The sequence below is a fragment of the Elephas maximus genome, chromosome 16, assembly GCF_024166365.1.
Source record: "Elephas maximus indicus isolate mEleMax1 chromosome 16, mEleMax1 primary haplotype, whole genome shotgun sequence".
NCBI lineage: Eukaryota > Metazoa > Chordata > Mammalia > Proboscidea > Elephantidae > Elephas > Elephas maximus.
The window spans coordinates 68,783,527-68,804,291 of record NC_064834.1 but is presented as its reverse complement, the minus strand read 5'-3'; the positions used below and the strand labels follow the sequence as shown (position 1 = coordinate 68,804,291).

The 20,765-nt window shown below is 39.8% G+C and overlaps 1 pseudogene; it reads right to left on the bottom strand.

The window, feature by feature from the left end:
* Nucleotides 1-20,012: 20,012 nt before the first annotated feature.
* Nucleotides 20,013-20,396, bottom strand: LOC126059374 (40S ribosomal protein S15a-like; annotated as a pseudogene).
* Nucleotides 20,397-20,765: the final 369 nt, after the last annotated feature.

The following is a 20,765-nucleotide window of genomic DNA, read 5'->3' as shown; positions in this document are numbered from 1 at the left end:
AAAGAAATGGTTTTGGCTTACCTCATAAAAAGAAACACAATTTAATGAAGAACATCAGTATTAGAAAGCCGTTTGCAACACGTTATTGCTCTCATAGCAATTGCTGAATGTGCAATATCTTTTGAGGAAGAGATGAAGTATTTGGGTCTCCACAAAATGGAAATTTTGGGGGTTTACATGAACTTATTGCTCAGTTTGTTCCATTTTTAGCAGGCCATATCTCAAAATATGATAACACAGGAAAGGGCAACCCATCATATATGTCTAAAACAACATGTGAACAATTAATAAATATAGCTCAATATTTCAGTTTGTAGATTCCACTCCTGATCTTTCTTGGACAAATGAGCTAAGTATTGTTTTAAGATATGTACCTCCAACAGATGGAAAACTTGTAAAAGTATTCATCACATTTATCAGCTTAAAAAGTCATACCAGTAAAGAGATTGCAAACCAAATACTTCACTATTTATGTGAAGTTTGCAAAGTTGATTTTTCTAAGTGCAGAGGCCAGTCTTATGACAATGCTGCCAGTGTGTCAGGATGCGTTACAAAGGCATGCAACAGAAAATTTTAGAATGTAATAAATATGCCATATTCATACCATGTGGTATACATTCACTTAATCTTGTAGGACACAACACAATGGATTGTTGTCTGGAAGTAGTTGATTTTCTTTTCTAATTTTCAGTTTTTCTACATATTTTTTGTTGGCTACTCACTGATGCACAGTTATTAAAACATTTTTAGGCAATGATCAAGTAGTAAAATGTCTTTCTAATACACGTTGGGAAGCGTATACTGTAGCAAAGAGTACAATCCTAGAATCGTACAATTGGATTCGAGATGCCTTAGAAAATATTGCTGAAGACCAGACACAAAAAGGAGATGCCAGCCTCTGCAACCCTGTGAGCCATTCCCTTGATGGTTCGTGAGTTCTGCAAGACGTTGCAGCAAATTATAGAACCCAAAGATGGGAGGGAGAGTACTGAGGGGAAGAGGAGTAGTTGATGTTAGAGATGATGTACAGAGTGTCATGGATTGAATTATGTCCCCTCAAAAATGTGTGTATCAACTTGGTTAGGCCATGATTCCCAGTGTTGTGTGGTTGTCCTCCATTTTGTGATTGTACTTTTATGTTGAAAGGATTAGGGTGGGATTGTAACACCAGCCTTACCCAAGTCACCTCCCTGATCCCAGGTAAAGGGAGTTTCCCTGGGGTGTGGCTTGCACCGCCTTTTATCTCTCAAGAGATGAAAGGAAAGGGAATCAAGCAGAGAGTTGGGGACCTCATACCACCAAAAAAGCAGCACCAGGAGCAGAGCTTGTCCTTTGGACACAGGGTCCCTGAGCCTGAGAAGCTCCTTGACCAGGGGAAGAGTGAGGACAAGGACCTTCCTCCAGAGCCGACAGAGAGAGAAAGCCTTCCCCTGGAGGTGACACCCTGAATCTGGACTTGTAACCTACTAGACTGGGAAAGAATAAATTTCCCTTTGTTAAAGGCTTCCACTTGTAGTATTTCTGTTATGGCAGCACTAGATGACTAAAACAAGCAGTTTGCAAAAGGTGGACTTTTGGGACATCTTTAACCTCCGCCTCATAGAAACCAGCTTTGTGCTGTTCCTTCTAAAAGAAATTATTCATTTAGATAGCAAAGACACGTATACACACACACACACACACACACACACACACGCATGCATTTAACTCATATATCCTGTTCGAATGCATGAGTAAGCAAAAGAGGTGACACCACAGACCATCAGTGGCCCTCACATGCCTTAATCTAACACTGCACATATTCTATTGGTTAGAAGAAAGTCACATGTCCTGCCCACACACAATGGGAGGGGATTATACAAGGACATGAACACCAGAAAGAGGGGATCACTGGGGGTCACCTTAGGATCTATCGACCACGGTACAAAAATAAACTTTTCATATATGGACTATCTTTTTAACATATCTAAAATACATATAATTTAAAAGGTGAGCATTATAATAATATGACACAGTGGTTAATGCAGAGGGAAACACTTGAAGTGCAGAAAGAAACACTTTAAAAAGCACCAATTGTAAATTCTTTCAGATTACAATCAATAAAATTCAAGTTTATGTTTAAAAATTATTTCAACAGCAATGAGTGTGGAACTGAAAAAATGTTAGCTAAATGATTTCTTGTCATTTTAAATGCTAGCAATATTTTCACATGCTAAAATAGGATTCAGAAATAAACAAAATTAAAAAGATAAGCAACAGACTGGAAGGAAATATTTGCAGCATATTTAACGGAAAGAGGATTAATATCCAAAATACATAAGGAATTCCAGCAAACCAGTGAAGAGGGAAAAAAAAAAAAACACCCCAAAGAAAAACGAACAAAACGTGAACAGGCAATTCACAAAGAATACAAGTGATAAATAGGGAAATAAAGGCTTGACTGCCCTCAAATAAAGTAAATGCCTATCAAATAGTAACAAAATATAAATGTTTACTCACTCAAGTGGAAAGATAAGAATGTGAGAAAATGAGCACCCTTCTACATTTAGTTTCCCCATGCATCTGTCAGTTTGTTGTACTGTGGGAGCTTGCGTGTTGCTGTTGCGCTGGAAGCTCTGCCACGTGTATTCAGGTACCAGCAGGGTCACCCATGATGGACAGGTTTCAGCTGAGCTTCCAGTCTAAGACAAACTAGAAAGGACCTAGCTGTCTATTTCTGAAAAGAATCAGCCAGTGAAAACCTTATGAACAGTGGCAGAACATTGCCTGATATAGTGAAAGATGAAGAAATTGAAGATTTGTACCAACTCCCGCAGTCTGAAATTGATCGACTGAGCAATCAGGATGCATTGATAATTATTGGTGATTGGAATGCAAAAGTTAGAAACAAGGAAGAAGGATCAGTAGTTGGAAAATATGACATTGGTGATACAAACAATGCCAGAGATCACATGATAGAATTTTGCAAGCCCAACGACTTCTTCATTGCAAATACTTTTTTCAACAACATAAAAGGTGACTATACACGGGGACCTCACCAGATGGGATATGCAGGAATCAAATTGACTACATTTGTGAAAAAAGCAATGGAAAAGCTCAAAATCAGAGCAAGGCCAGGAGCTGGCTGTGGAACACACCATCAACTGCTCATGCGCAAGTTCAAGTTGAAACTGAAGATAATTAGAACAAGTCAACGAGAGCCAAAGTATGACCTTGAGTATATCCCACCTGCATTTAGAGACCATCTCAAGAATAGATTTGATGTGTTGAACTCTAATGACTGAAGAAGACCAGACGAATTGTGGAATGACAAGGACATCACACGTGAAGAAAGCAAGAGGTCGTTAAAAAGACAGGAAAGAAAGAAAAGACCAAAACGGATGTCAGAGGAGACTCTGAAACTTGCTCTTAAATGGCGAGTACTAAATCAAAAGGAAGAAATGATGAAGTAAAAGCGCTGAACAGAAGATTTCAAATGGTGGCTCTAGAAGACAAAGTATTATAATGACATGTCCAAAGACCTGGAGTTAGAAAACCAAAAGGGAAGAATATGGTCAGCATTTCTCAAGGTGAAAGAACTGTGGAAAAATTCAAGCCTCGAATTTCAATATTGACGGATTCTATGGGGAAAATATTACACAATGCAGGAAGCATCAAAAGAAGGTGGAAGGAATACACAGAGTCACTATACAAAAAAGAATTTTTCGAGGTTCAAACATTTCAGGAGGTAGCATATGATCGGGAACCAATGTACTGAAAGAAGTCCAAGCTGCACTGAAGGCACTGGCAAAAAACAAGGCTCCAGGAATTGATGGAATACCATTTGAGATGTTTCAACAAACAGATGTGCCACTGGAAGTGCTCACTTGTCTATGCCAAGAAACTTGGAAGACAGCTACATGGCCAACCAACCGGAAGAGATCCATGTTTATGCCTATTCCCAAGAAAGGTGATCCAATTGAATGTGGAAATTATCAAACAATATCATTAATATCACACACAAATAAAATTTTGCCGAAGATCATTCAAAAGTGGCTGCAGCAGTATATCAACAGGGAACTGCCAGAAATTCAAGCCGGATTCAGAAGAGGACTTAGAACCAGGGATATCGTTGCTGATGTCAGATGGATCCTGGCTGAAAGCAGAGAATACCAGAAGGATGTTTACCTGTGTTTTACTGACTATGCGAAGGCACTCAACTGTGTAAATCATAACAAATTATGGATAACATTGCAAAGAATGGGAATTCCTAAACACTTAATTGTACTCATGAGGAACCTGTACAGTTATCAAGAGGCAGTTGATCTAACACAACAAGGGGATACTGTGTGGTTTAAAATCAGGAAAGGTGTGCATCAGGGTTGTATCCTTTCACCATATTTATTCAACCTGTAAACTGAGCAAATAGTCTGAGAAGCTGGACTATATGAAGAATAACAGGGCATCAGGATTGGAGGAAGACCTATTAACAACCTGCATTATGCAGATGACACAACCTTGCTTGCTGAAAATGAAGATGACTTGAAGCACTTACTGATGAAGAGCAAAGACTACAGCCTTCAGTATGGATTATGCCTCAAGATAAAGAAAACAAAAATTCTCACAACTAGACCAATAAGCAACATCATGATAAATGGAGAAAAGATCGAAGCTGTCAAGGATTTCATTTTACTTAGATCCACAATCAATGCACATGGAAGCAGCAGTCAAGAAATCAAATGACGTATTATTGTATTGGGTATATATGCTACAAAAGACCTCTTTAAAGTGTTAAAAAGCAAAAATGACACTTTGAGGACTAAGGTGTGCCTGACCCAAGCTGCAACTTATTGGTATTGTCAATTGCCTCATATGCATGCAAAAGCTGGACAATGAGTAAGGAAAACGGAAGAAGAATTGATGCCTTTGAATTATGGTGTTGGTGAGGAATGTTGAATATACCATGTACTGCCAGAAGAATGACCAAATCTGTCTTGGAAGTAGTACAGCCAAAATGATCCTTAGAAGAGAAGATGGTGAGACTTTGTCTCACATACTTCGGACATGTTATCTGGAAGGACCAGTCCCTGGAGAAGGACATCATGCTTGCTAAAGAAGAGGGTCAGCAAAAAATAGGAAGACACTTGAGGAGATGGACTGACACAGTGGCTTCAAAAATGGGCTCAAACATAGCAAGGAACATGGCGCATGACTGGACAGTGTTTAGTTCTATTGCACATGGGATTGCTATGAGTTGGAACCAACTTGACAGCACCTAATAACAACAACCTTGTAAACTTCTTGTTGAGTTAGCGAACTTTCTGGCTTATGACAAATACAAACAAGAGATTCAAATCTATATATCTACCTGTCTAGATTCTTTTTTTTTTTTTATCTATCTAGGAGTCCCTGAGTGGTGCAAACAGTTAAGCATTGTGTTACTAACCAAAAGGTTGGCAGTATTAACCTACAAGGGATGCCTTGGAAGAAAAGCCTGGTGATCTGCTTCTGAGAGGTCACAGTCATGAAAACCTATGGAGCACAGTTTTACTCTGCAACACTTGGGGTTGCCATGAGTTGGAATCAACTTGACAGTAACTGGTATCTATCTCTATCACCTGTGTGTAGGTTTGTTGTAGTATGTTCTATGTTGCTGGAAGGTATACCACCAGTATTTCAAATACCAGTAGGGTCATCCGTGGTGGACAGGTTTCAATGGAACTTCCAGACTAAGACTAGGAAGAAAGGCCAATCAATTAACTTCTGAAAATTAGCCAAAAAATGCCTTGTGGATCACAACCTAATATTGTCTGATGTAGTATTGGAAGATGAGCCTCCTGGATTGGAAGGCACTCAGAATACACAGTGGCTGCAGCAATGAACTTGAGCATGCCAATAATCAGGAAGATGGTGCAGGACCAGGCAATATTTCATTCTGTTGTACATGGGTCACCATGAGTCGGAGCTGACTCGACAGCAACTAACGACAATTATGTACGTACCTACCTACTATCTGCTTATCTACCCATTATTTATGCCTGTTATTTTTATTATCTTTCCTTGATAGCTTATACTGCTTTTCATGCCAGCCCCCAAATTTCTGCTTTTCTCTGCTCAGAAAGTTTTTTTTTTTTTTAATTCATGAAATAACAAACAATAGAGGATCTATGTCAAAATATAGCTTTAGAATTTTGGTATCATCTGAAAAACCTTTCTTGCTGCTCTATGTAAAAGGTCTCAGGAGCTCATTTCTCTTAACACAGTGATAACAAGTTATAATGGGTTCACCATACAATTCTGATTTGTTTGGTCCAGTGAAGAACTTGTTAAAGTCACCTGATGTCACTTTTTGCTGATTAGAGTGTTTTGTTACTGTAGTTGGTGCATTTTATTATGGCTAACACCAGCTTTGAGTAAAATTGCAAGCCATGTTTTTAAGGTTTTAAAAAAAAAATTTTTTTTACATCAAAAAGAGCAAACTAAAGAGCTTAAACATTTAACCAAAAATTAAAAACACATGGATTTGAGTCTTTGCATTTGATTCGGTAAACGTGCATATAAATTATACTTAGACACGAAGGTACTCACTGCCCATTTGTACTTTATGATTACCCCAAGTCGACATAGTACCTTGTAAAAATGCACCTATGCTGCAGACATTCCATAAACTCCATGAAATAAAACCCATCTTTCTGGCTCAGTGAAGTTCAGAAAATCTGGGTCTTCACTCCTATAAATGTATCATATTGCATTTACTGGCTAATAAAGTCTCAAAGAACAGGATTGCCCTTCTTTTCACAACTTGATCCTTTACAAATTTACAAATGTAATGCTTTAACCTACTTGAACTCAACACTGGCTCCCTGAGGGAAGATGCTAACCAAGAGAAGGTGTCTGTTCTCGCTTAGCCTGGCCTGGCTAACAGCAGCGAGTATCAGGAGGGGGCAGCCGCGTGCCTGAGGGGTGCTGCTGGCCTCCCGCTAGAGGTTTGTGTAGCCCGAGTTATGAGGTCAATAAACCAAGGTCAAAGCAGAAGACAAAAGGAGAGAGTGGGCACCCAGAGGTATAAAACAGGGAGGGACCTGGTACCAGGTACCAGGTTAGGCCACAAGGTAAGGGCAACAACTCTTATCAAGCTGGAAGCCAGCTGCCTGGAAATCAAATAGAGATAAAAGCTGACGAGTAGGCGGTATTCCCTCTTAACCATCAAATGGTTAGACAAAATTTTTTGTGCAGAGCTTCTGTATTTTGACAATTGTAGCCATCTTGCCTGAAAATGAGATTGGGACATTTATCTGGTCTTGGGGCAGGGGAGGGTCTTGCAATAAAAAGCCCTTACTAGCCCAAAGCCCACCTAGAACAAGTAGCTTTAGTTTACCTTAAATAAAAAGTATATTTTAGAAACAGATCCTCCAAAGGCGGTAAATATATAAGGAAGAAGCTGTAATAACCTTGTAGACAGTAACCTGAGTGTAACCTTGGATAAAAATTGAATTTTTTTTTTAATCAAACAATGAAATGTTTTGTCTACACTAATCAAAGCATTCTGAATTGGAAACAGCAAAACAATGAGTCTGTAGGAAGGAGAAGGTAAGTGGAGAAAAGAAAGAGGAGAGAGAAGAAATATGACATAGCAGGAGGAGAGTTAGCCTTCCCGCTGAGAAGCAAGGGAACCTGTTTCAGCTGCCAGATAAAAAAAAGTGGGCCCTCCCTATCACAGCTTCAGACAAAGGTGTGACAATTATTCTCATGTAAGATTGGATGTTTTCCATATTATTTGCATCTTTGACATTGAGTCCATTAAGTCAACACAACGGATAATTAAACTATTTGTTAAATAATTTTTTAAAAAATTGCTTCCATTTCAACAACAACAAAAATGCAACGTGGAAGTTTTCTGGGCAATGTCGAATCAAAGCCTTGGTATCTAATTACCTGGTTTTCTATTTCACTCTGCTAGTTAGTCTTGCAGAGTCCCTGGGTGACAAAAACAGTTAAGTGCTAGACTATTAGCCAAAAGGTTGGCAGTTCAAACGCACCCAGAGGAGCCTTGGGAGACAGTCCTGGCAATCTGCTTCAAAAACGTCACAGCCTTGAAAGCCCTATGGAGAAGTCCTACTCCACACACCTGAGGTTGTCATGAGTCGGAATCAACTCAATGGCAACTGACAACAACAGCAAGTTGATCTTCGCTGGAAGTATAAAACAAATAGTTTCTTAGAGTCTGAAATACACACCCCATTTGCACTGCTGTTCTTGACTGGGTGGCTACAACCATTATTAGTGGTTAAGAACCACCTCTAACTACCTCTCTGTCTCCTCAAAGAAAAAACAGTCCATAATCCCTGTTGTCATAGATTGAATTGTGTCCCCCCAAGTAAGTGTCAACTTGGTTAGGCCATGATTCCCAGTATTGCGTGATTGTCCTCCATTTTGTGATTGTAATTTTATGTTAAAAAGCATTAGGGTGGAATTGTAATACCCTTACTAAGGTCACATCCCTGGCGCAATGTAAACAGAATTTTCCTAGGATCTGGCCTGCACCACCTTTTATCTTACAAGAGATAAAAGGAAAGGGAAGCTAGCAGAGAGTGGGGGGACCTCATACCACCAAAAAAGCAGTGCTGGGAGTAGAGTGCATTCTTTGGAACCAGGGTTCCTGCTCGGAGAAGCTCCTAGGCCAAGGGAAGATTGATAACAAGACCCTTCCTCCAGAGCCAACAGAGACAGAAAGCCTTCCCCGCAAGCTGACGCGCTGAATTTGGACTTCTAGCCTACTGGACTGTGAGAAAATTAATTTCTCTTTGTTAAACCCACCCACTCATGATATTTCTGTTAGAGTAGTACTAGATAACCAAGACAGCTGTCAAAATGCTGACGCTCAAGTCTTTGTTTCGCTAAGCTTCAAAATAAACCACTGAATTCACTCAGTGACCATTGGCCTCCTCTTGCTTGCTTTCTCCATCTTTTACCGATTCAGAATCTTACGTCACTGTAAAGCCTTTGTATTTCAGCAAATAATTTCCATCCAAATGATTATAACCCTGGCTGCCCCTAGGTGAATTTGGGACCCTAAGAAAATAACATTGCCTAAGGTTCCTGATGGTCAACATTTTCATCCAGGTGAAAAATCAAGTTATATGAAGCTTTGTGGCAATCCTAAAGAAGGAAAGAAGGGCAGCCTGAAGGTGGCCTGTGGAGGTGAACCAGGGCAGGTCAGGAAATACTGCAAGGACACAGCTTTCGGACAAGGTGCTCAGGGAAATAAATGTTCCCTTTTGCACCCCCTCTACATTCAGAGAAATAAGAGACGGTTTTGTTAGCATAGGAGTCCCTGGGTGACACAAACGGTTAACACTTAACTAACAGAAAGGTTGGAGGTTCAAGTCTCCCCAGAGGCACCTCAGAAGGAAGGCCTGGTGATCTACCTCAGTTCTACTGTGACACACATGGGCCCATCAAGAGTCGGGATTGACTCATGGTAAATGGTTTGTTAGCATGTACTGGGCACCACCTTGCCAGTCCCAGTTGCTCTGCTATTCCCACAGGGCTGACAGCTGAAGCAACCATCTTTGATTAATCCATGGTGAACAAAACTACCCTATGCTTCAGAGCTGAAATGCCAGGTGGTCTTTGTTTTGCAAATGTTTCTGTCATCTTATCTTTATTTTTGATGCACTTGAAACACCATGGAATTTTTCTTAAGTCTCTGAACATAAGAGAAAAGCTTTCCAGTGAAAAATCTGTTTGCAGTGGTAATGTGCTTGCCTGTACAGTTTGGGAATTATTTGCTTATTCTCCACAACAAATATTTGGCAGAGCAACTGTGTCTTAAATAGTAGCTAAAACTCTGTAGTGAAGATATTACTGGGTGTCACCCAAGGAATGATAAACATTGCCATTCAATTCAATATATGTATTGAGCTTCATCTCTGTGCTTAGCACCCTCAAAGTGCTAGAAGATACAAAAAAACTGTAAGATGCAATTCCTGCTCTTTTCAAAGTTATCAAGGAGAAAAAACAGGAATAAAGAACTCTGCAAGGTAGCATGTAATTAAGTACCAATGTGTGTCACACCAAGGGCATATTTTTAAGTGCTAAAGGACAACATAAATTGTTCTAAGAAAACATGTTTAACTCCTTTTGCTCCCTCCCGTCGTTGGAGGTAGTATGGTACAGTGGAAAAAAACAGGTCAGATTTTAAAGTCAGGCAGAATCAATCCAGGTAATCAATGGGGAGGAAGTATCTTAGCCAGGTCATCCTTACAAAGATCTTGGTTTGACTCCGGGCTGCTCCATTCATTTGTTTTGGAATCTGGGACAAGTTTTTGACATCTTTGAGCTTTCAATTTCAAATGAGGATAATAATGTACTGTAATGTATTTATTTCAAAGTCTCAATGAAGTGGCGTACAAACATGAAATGGTTTATATATCATTTATTTTAAAAACTGCCGACACCACAGATAATTTATTGTGGAAACGATTATGAAAGCTTATATGAACTACATATACAACATAGTGGGTTCCGATTATCGCCATTTTCAACACTTCTTACCAAGACCCTGATAAAACTCAGCCAAAAAACTTCTTAACAAGACCCTGACAAAATTCAGCCAAAGAACAGGGAATGACCTCTGAAAATTGGACTTTCTCTCTAAAAGTATAAATCCTTTTGTCCAGTTCCACATTATTCTTTTTTTATATATAATTTTCATTGTGCTTTAAGTGAAAGTTCACAAATCAAGTCAGTCTCTCACACAAAAACCCATATACACCTTGTTACACACTCCCAATTACTCTCCCCCTAATGAGACAGCCTGCTCTCTCCCTCCACTCTCTTTTCGTGTCCTTTTCACCAGCTTCTAACCGCCCCCCCCATCTCCCCTCCAGACAGGACATGCCAACATAGTCTCGTGTCCAGCTGATCCAAGAAGTTCACTCCTCACCAGCATCCCTCTCTAACCCATTGTCCAGTCCAATCCATGTCTGAAGAGTTGGCTTCGGAAATGGTTCCTGTCCTGGGCCAACAGAAGGTCTGGGGGCCATGACCACCAGGGTCCTTCTAGTCTCAGTCAGACCATTAAGTCTGGTCTTTTTATGAGAATTTGGGGTCTGCATCCCACTGCTCTCCTGCTCCCTCAGGGGTTCTCTGCTGTGTTCCCTGTCAGGGCAGTCATCAGTTGTAGCTGGGCGCCATCTAGTTCTTCTGGTCTCAGGATGATGTAGTCTCTGGTTCATGTGGCCCTTTCTGTCTCTTGGGCTCATAATTACCTTGTGTCCTTGGTATTCTTCATTCTCCTTTGATCCAGGTGGGTTGAGACCAATTGATGCATCTTAGATGGCTGCTTGTTAGCGTTTAAGACCCCAGACGCCACTTTTCAAAGTGGGATGCAGAATGTTTTCTTAATAGATTTTATTATGCCAATTGACTTAGACGTCCGCTGAAACCATGGTCCCCACACCCCTGCCCCTGCTACACTGGCCTTTGAAGCATTCAGTTTATTCAGGAAACTTTTTTGCTTTTGGTTTTTACATTATTCTTGTTGAAGTTTTTTGTTGTTGTTGTCGGTCAATCACTGCTTCTAGGATTGTTTTGGAAGTATCTACCTTTCTCATTTAAGAACTAAAACCCTCGTAATTGCTTGTCTCTGTGTAAAACAGTACTGAGACCACGTACAGTTTTCTGTCCCTATATTAAGCAATACTGAGGCCAAGCAAAATAACTTGGCTGCTTAACCCAGAAAATACTTGTTCTAGAAGATAATACTGTAAAACAGTTCTAGAAGACAAGCCTATGAACTAAACTGTTTACTTGTCAAGACTATCAGCTTGCTCAACAAGATTTATTTTAAGACCCTAAACTTACTTTGTACAAATCTAAAAGTCGTCATGTCATAAACTGCACAATCTTACCCAGTACCCACCACCGCACCTTAAAATCACCCAGCCCAGAACCTAATGCTGTTGTTGTCTTGTGCCATCCCGTTGATTTCCACTCGTAGCCACTGCATGTGTTACAGAGTAGAACCGCTCCCTAGGGTTTTCTTGACTGTAATCTTTATAGAAGCAGATCAGCTGGGCTTTACTTCAGTGGAGCCACTTAGTGGGTTCAAGTCCTCAATTGTTTGGTTACCAGATAAATGCAAATTGTTTGCACCACCTAGGGTCCTTAATACCCTTTCCTAATTTCCCTACTTTGAGGTACCACTATGGCTCATTTAAAGTGGTACTCTCCCTTACTAGATTCGTCAGTGGGTTTTTCTGGTGTTTAAGGGTTTGGAAACCCTGGTGGCATAGTGGTTGAATGCTATGGCTGCTAACCAAAAGGTCAGTAGTTCGAATCCACCAGGCGCTCCTTGGAAACCCTATGGGGTGGTTCTACTCTGTCCTATAGGGTCGCTATGAGTCGGAATCGACTCGACGGCAGTGGGTTTTTTTTTTTTTTTTTTTGAATGGTGGACACATCTCTTAACATCTTCATCAGGTTTCATAATATTATGGCCAGTCTAGAATGAAAACATATATCTGGTCTAGCTTACAAAGCTAAATTTATATCCAATCATAAGTACTCCCTCACTTTTACCTCAGCTCGGGTATGTGGCTCAAGGGAGTTGGAATGCAGAGGCAGCTTGTCCTTCTCTTTAAATGGAGCTGGGGCAGGAGAGGTAGGGGAAAGTCTGGTTTGAGATTACCCTCTAGTCTTTGAAGATCTAACATCTCTGGAAGGAGGAGGGATCTCGTTGGGAAACTAGTCACCAGTCAGTGGTGTGGAGAGGTTCTTTGTCATTTTCTGCTTAGACTGGTTCCATATGTTTTTGGTAGTCTTCTTCAGTATGGCGGCCCTTGAGAAGGCTTTCACTGCACATAATCAGTGTCACACTAGGCCCTCTGTTGTGATGTCCTACTCATAGAGGATCACCCTCTCAATCAGTTCTTCCCTCTAAAGACCCTTCTTCGTGTAGCGTTCCCCAGTCCTCCCCCCTCTTATAAACTTTGTGCTTTTTTCACATGGAGCCACAGGAACCGCTGAGGAAATGAGAATAATAACAGAAAATTGTAGTGAGAGGTAAACACTCTACTGAAATATATGGCACGTAGACAATAACCATTATGCTTCTTTCTTCCCTATGATATGCAATACATCATGTTGGTATTAATACCTTTGTACATATTTAAGGATGATAATATGAGAACACTATATAAATTTAACCTTTTTAAGTATATAAGAAAAGGTTCACAAATATTTATACTTCAAAAGAAAAAATTTATTGTGATTTCATCAAATTATAAACTAATGTGTGTTTATCATCATGTCTTTTAAAATTCTAGCCAAGAACCAATGTTGTTGTTAGCTGCTGTTGAGTCGGCCCCTGACTCCACGTGACCCCATATGTTACAGAGTGGAACTGTTCCGTAGGGTTTTCATGGCTGTAGTCTTTACAGAAGCAGATCGCCAGGTCTTTTCTTCCACAGAGCCATTGGGTGAGTTCAAAATACCAACCTGTAGGTTAGCAGTCAATCGCAAACCACTTAAAATCACTCATGTCTTAAAATTCTAGTCAAGAACCAGTAAGGAACAACATTTTGTTGCCAGAATGACACTATGTTTTGCCTTTTTTTGTGCTCTCTTAATAAGTGATCTTTAATTCAGTGTCTTAAAAGTAGATACTTCATTGTCCATGTGGTTAGACTCTTTCCAAGGTGTGAAATAAATATGTGACAACACAAAAGGGGGATATTTTAATAACATTTTCTGTGACATGTTTTAAAGACCATTGCTATTTGGGGGAGATCCAAAAGAGCATAGTGAGAAATATTTACAGCATATGAGTATAATAAAAAATGTAGTCATGAACTAACAATACATTAAACTGGTAGGATATAGTTTACATTAGATCACAGGAATGAATATCAAAAATACAGACAATATTTTTGAAAAAAACCAACCAGCAGTGAAAAATTTATTTATAATACAAACCAGATACTCCAAAATAATTTGTGGTTTACTTAATTCTTACCGTTCATCCTACATTCTTTTGAATAAGCTAAAGGAAAGCACCCGAGTAACTACCTCAGCTGTTTTTTATTTTTATTCTGAATTTTCAGTGAGATGGAAACTCTAGTTATTATATAAAAAAAGAGATGGCATGTCATTTTTAGAAATTCAACTTTCTTTTTCCTCAAAGTAGATACATATTAGTGAGAAATGTATTACAATAAATTACTATAATTCCAAATTGTCTCATTATTTCTGGGCAAACAATAATTGCATATAAATTCTGAATAGGGGAATATCACATTGCATCTTATGCGTTCTGCAATATACACTCGTAGAAAATCATTACAGTAACAAAACCAGCTGCATGTAATCGAAAGCAAATGATTTACAATGTTATGATGAGAAACTACTTTATTTCATATTATCATAAAAAGAACAGAACTGAATATTTGCATGACAAACAGAAGAACTCAAGAAATTCCAAACACAACTCAGTTGTGTTTTGTTTTGAATAGGTATTAATGTTGGCAGGTGATTCGAAAAGCCTCCTACTCTAGAGAATATTAGCAATTACAATATGTAAAATCATCATTAGTTCAACAATAGAAAGAAAATCTACCAACATTAACAGAATAGAGAAAGAAATGCTTCTAGTAATATGAGCTTCTATCACGCAATATCTGTGTTACAAGAGTTTATGGTTAGTAATGTTGCCCTGGTGGTACAGTGGTTGAAACACTTGGCTACTAACCAAAAAGTGGACTTTTTGAACCCATCAGCTGCTCCATGGGAGAAAGATGTGGCAGTCTGCTTCCATAAAGATTTACAGCCTCAGAAACCCCATGGGGCAGTTCTACTCTATCTTATAGGATTGCTATGAGTCAGAATCAACTCAATGGCAGTGAGTTCAGTTCATTTAGGTTGAGAAGTAGAATGCATTTTATGTTTTGAAATGAAACTTGACCCAGAAATTTGAACCACACCAAAAACTTATCCATGTCTGTGTTTAAAAATGTTGCATGTGCCAATCATTTTATCTGCTTGCCAACAGCCCAGTGGAAGAGAATGGGCCTCTCCCACAGCCCTGATAACGGGGAAAGCACCTAGCTCCAGCCTCTCGCTCTTCCCCAGCCATAGCCACAGGTGATGGAGACAGAGCCACTATGAAGTGGCCTGCCACAAGTGAAGTTGAGCTGGGAAATGAGACTTCGTTTCAGCAATGGGAGTTAAAGCTGAAAGGTTATAGCTGAAAGTCAGTGCCAGAAGAAATCCTGGCAAAGAGAGGGGGCTTTACAGGAGCAGGCAGGAGCTCTGAGGTAAAGATGAGATACAGAGTCCAAGGTCCTAGTGAGCAAACAGAAGCAGAAAGAGCCTGATCAGGCAGGCCCCGCCATGGTATAGCCCATTGCAATCCATGCCCTTCTGTGGCCGAAACTCCCCAACCTCTAGCTCCAGTCTCCAGGACACCTAGCCCAGGATTGGCGCCTATGCTTAAATATCCACGTGATTTCATATCTTTAAGCTTGTTCTACATATATCAGTATGATAAAATCACCCTAAGCAAATTAACTGGCATGAGTCTCAGGCTCCTGCTGGCAAAAAATCCTACGAATTGCATATACATATTTTATATAATAATTAATACATAAGAACATTATATAATTATATATGTTTATGTATCTTATTTATACTACAATATAGTATAATATTTACAATGAATGTGTGTTATATAATAATAAGAATATAGTGATTACATATATATACATGATATATATTATGTATATAAAATGGTAGGTTCTTATATATGACACCAAACTAGAGAAAGGTCTCAGGACTTAAACATTTATGCCTGAAGTCCAGACTCCAAGTCTAGAAGTGAGGAACATGTAAGTTATTATCAGGACATTATCAAGCTTACAACCACATGAGCTTGTTTTTTTCAAGAAGGCAGCAGGTATGCCCTTCCATAGTATTTTAAATTTAGCCTGTCTTAACAAAGACACTGTACCAAAAATAATTGATTGACATTCAGACATTTCAGGTGGTAGCATATGATCAAGAACCAACGGTACTGAAGGAAGAAGTCCAAGCTGCACTGAAGGCGTAGGCAAAAACCAAGGCTCCAGGAATTAATGGAATACCAACTGAGATGTTTTAACAAATGGATACAGTGCTGGAGGTATTCACTCATCTATGCCAAGAAATTTGAAAGAAAGCTACATGGCCAAGTGACTGGAACAGATCCGTATTTGTGCCCATTCCAAAAAAAGGTGATCCAACAGAATGTGGAAATTATCGAACATTGTCATTAATATCACACCCAAGTAAAATTTTGCTGAAGGTAATTCAAAAGCAGTTGCAGCAGAACATCGACAGGGAACTGCCAGAAATTCAAGCTGGATTCAGAAGAGAATGTGGAATGAGGGAAATCATTGCTGATGTCAGATGGATCTTGGTTGAAGGCAGAGAATACGAGAAAGATGTTTACCTGTGTTTCATTGACTATCCAAAGGCATTCAACTGTGTGGATCTTAACAAATTACGGATAACATCGTGGAGAATGGGAATTCCAGGACACTTAATTGTGCTCATGAGAAACCTGTACATAGAATAAGAGGCAGTTGTTCAAACACAACAAGGGGATGCTGCATGACTTAACATCAGGAAAGGTATGCCTCGGGGTTGTATCCTTTTACCGTACTTATTCAACCTGTAAACTAAGCAAATAATCTGAGAAGCTGGACTAGGTGAGGAAGAACGTGGCATCAGGATTGGAGGAAGTCTCATTAACATCTGCGTTATGCAGATGACACAACCTTGTAGATGACACAACCTTGTTGCTGAAAGGGAAGAGAACTTGAAGCACTTACTGATGAAGATCAAAGATCAAAGACTACAGTATTTAGTGTGAATTACATATCAACATAAAGAAAACAAAAATCCTCCACAACTAGACTAATAAGCAACATCATGATAAATGGGAGAAAATATTGAAATTGTCAAGAATTTCATTTTACTTGAATCCACAATCAACACCCGTGGAAGCAGCAATCAAGAAATCAAACGACTATTGTATTGCACAAATCTGCTGCAAAAGATCTCTCTAAAGCGTTAAAAAGCTGTCATTTTGAGAACTAAGGTGTACCTGACCAAAGCCATGGTATTTTTCAATTTCCTCATATGCATGGGAAAGCTGGACAATGAATAAGGAAGACTGAAGAAGAACTGATGCCTTGAATTATGGTGTTGGTGAAGAATATTGAATATACCATGGACTGCCAGAACGAAAAAACCCGTCTTGCAAGGAGTACAGCTAGAATTCTCCTTAGAAGCAAGTATGGTAAGACTTCGTCTCACATACTTGAAGCATGTTATCAGGAGGGATCAGCCCTTGGAGAAGGACATCATGCTTAGTAAAGTAGAGGGTCAGCAAAAAAGAGGAAGACCCTCAAGGAGATGAACTGACACAGTGGCTGCAATAATAGGCTCAAAGACAGCAACCGCTGTGAGGATAGCACAGGACTGGGCAGTGTCGTGCATAGAGTCACTGTGAGTCAGAACCCCTCTGACGGCACCGAAGGATAACAATAACACAGGGTACTCTATCTGTTCTGTAATATTCAATTTGTTTTGGCCCATCACATATATTTAATCGCTTAGCTATCAAGTTCTTATATATCTTTCACATGTTCCTCACCTTATAAAGTTGACTTGGATTTAACATAGTTTGAATAATGGTAAACTAGGATTTTCTTAATTTATATGTGTTCAACTCTTGTTCTAAGTACCCACTGATGCTAGAGGGAAAAGTGTGTATACACTTAATAGATAAAAGCCTAAAATCCATGATAAAATTTCATATTTGTAGCATTCTTTACTTAAAAAAAAAAGATTTTACATACATTATCATGTTTTACTCTCTGGCAAACGTCTAACGCAGCAACCCATGTAACGTGGTGTGTAAGCCTTAGTCTCCTGTCTGAAAACCCAACATTTTTCCATGAAGGACAGGCTACTAGCATTTTGTCCTTTGTGTATGAAAGCAGAGCGGAATGATGTTCCAGGTGTGTTTTTTCAATGTGTGTTGTTGTGTTGTGTGCCGGCGAATTGATTCCAACCCATAGTGACCTTATAGGTCAGAGTAGAACTGCCCCATAGGGTTTCCAAGGCTGTAAATCTTTATGGAAGCAGGCTACCACATCTTTCTCCCATGGAGCAGCTGGTGGGCTCGAACCTCTGACCTTTTGGTTAGCAGCCGAGCACTTAACCACTAAGCCACCAGGGCTCCTTTTCAATGTGTAGGGTTCACTAATACATTTCAATCTCTCTGCGGTTTACAGATTGCAAACACCAAAGTACTGGCTGCTACTTAAAACACTGAGTGTGTCAGGAGCTGGAAAATAGATGAATTGTCTTTTGCTGGTCTCTGTGCTTCCACTTCAGCAGCTAGGTGTTGGGATTGTGTCAAGGATGCTCCGGTAACGCTTAAAACCAAATGAAGTACAAGAGCAGTTCAAAGGATTTGAAGCACTCAGTTTCCAAGTTCCCTGCCATTTCCTGATGTGTGCAATGCCTGATGAGGAGAGCCCTTTACCCACCTTCCATCACACTTCATGACAGGGAAGGAATAAAATAATGGTGATGTTTACAGTGGCTGGAGCTTTATTTCTTTCCAATGAAATGAGATTGTGATGTTGAGGAATTTAGCAAAGGTGAGTAATCAGCCAATATTTACTATTATTATTAGTAAAATGGAAATAATGCGCTAAAAATTTGAGTGGCTAATGGGCATTGGGAACCCTGATGGCTCAGTGATTACGCATTCGGCTGCTAACCAGAAAGAAGGTTGACGGTTTGAACCTACCCAGCAGCTCTGAGGGAGAAAGACCTGGTGATCTGTTTCCATAAAGATTACAGCTTAGAAAACCCCGTGGGGCCGTCCTACTCTGTCACATGGGGTCACTTTGTATTAAAATCGACTCGATGGAGCCTAACAACAATGAATGAGAGTTAGAAAGCACTGTTCAGCAGAATATTTATGTTACAAAGTAAAACAAAAGATGCCAAAATCTTGTTTTAAAATTTAGTGCAATTCTCTCCTAAGTGAAAAATCTAGTCTATAATTTTTTTTATTAAAACATTATCTGGTATATAATCTATTATTTAGATTTCTATTCAGCTGCTTACAGAGATAGAAGGTGTATAATGTAATCCTCATTATTTTTTGACAACTCAGAGATCTGGTGAATTCTCATACCCATTGCCATTACTGTCCAGTTGATTCCAACTCATAGCGACCTTATTGGACAGAGTAAACTACCCCGTAGGGTTTCCAAGGAGTGCCTGGTGGATTCAAACTGCTGACCTTTTGGTCATCTCCCGAACACTTAACCACTGTGCCACCAAAGAATCATTATCAAACTTTAAAGGAAGGTTTGAAATTTTACTAAGGTGTTATTTTGTTTTTGTATAGAAAAAAGTGTCCAAAAAATTAGGTTTGGGTTGAAACAAAAAGAACTCAGGGTCTGCATATGCTGGCTCTCACTCGTGGGTCTGGAGAGGCAGTTGCTCCAACGCCAGAGCCTTAGTACTTGGTGAGGAACAGCCCAGAACAACCAGCTGTCCAGCCCTTGCCTTTAGTTAGGACAAAGGCGGTTGCAAAGAGAAGGGCATCACATCCTCGACCTAACAGCCACAGGTTTTGAGCACTTCCTGCGTGCCAGGCTCTCCCTGCATTTTTACTGGATGCCCTCATTTAATTCTCCTAATAGCTAATTTTTCAGATGCGGGAACCTAGAGAATTTACATAATCTGCCCAAGATCACACTGGCAGTTAGTGCCCAAAGGGCAAAACCTTTCACAAGATGAGCACTTGACAAATACCCAACGAAACCAAACTCTTTACCATCAAGTCTATTCGAACTCATGGTGGCCCTGTGTGTTACAGAGTAGAACTGAGCTCCATAGAGTTTTCTTGACAGTAATCTTTTTTTTCCATTGGGGCATTTTATCTCTCTGTGTGTATTACATCCCTAGAAAGAGAATCCCAGGATTTTCCCTCCTGTGAGTTTTTGACCTGGGTCGTGATGCCAGCTGAGATTGTCAGTACAATGAAACCAAACTGACAGGACGAGAGCAGATTATTCTGCCACCTTTCCAGATCTTTGAGTTGCACATCAAGTCTGGGATTGATCACTCCACACTTGTTTAACCTGCCCTGTGAGGATCACAACAATTTTCCCAGTTCTGCGATCATCAATGATTTCAAATTCTCTAATGTACTCATGCTTCCTCATCACAGTCAGAAACCGAATGATGATTTTGGAGCAAGGTCTGACAAGAACCTGACACTTGTCTCTCTTCTCAGCATTATCCATGTCCTTAAGAGTGTCGGCCCAGATGTTCATGTGCACCATGATGATGGCATGAAAGTGGTGGAGAAAGTTCTTGGCTATCATCTTCACAGAAACAGATGACCAGGCCTTCTTTCATGATTCCACTAGGTAGGTTCAAATTGGGAACTTTTTGGTTAGTAGTCCAGAGCAAACCATTTGCATCACTCAGGGACCTACTCAACAAATGTTTAACCCTAAAAGCAGCTGTTGAGTGAGTGTCTCTAGCCAAGGAACTTTGGGAGACAGTCTTGTTTTAGAAAATGCTGCAAACCCTTGATTCCTGGGATGTGTACTACATCACATTTCCCTTTTACAAAACTAGCTTGCTCCATTCCTTTTCAAAAGTCCATGTATATATAGAAAAGGAAAAAATAAAATCCCTCACAATTA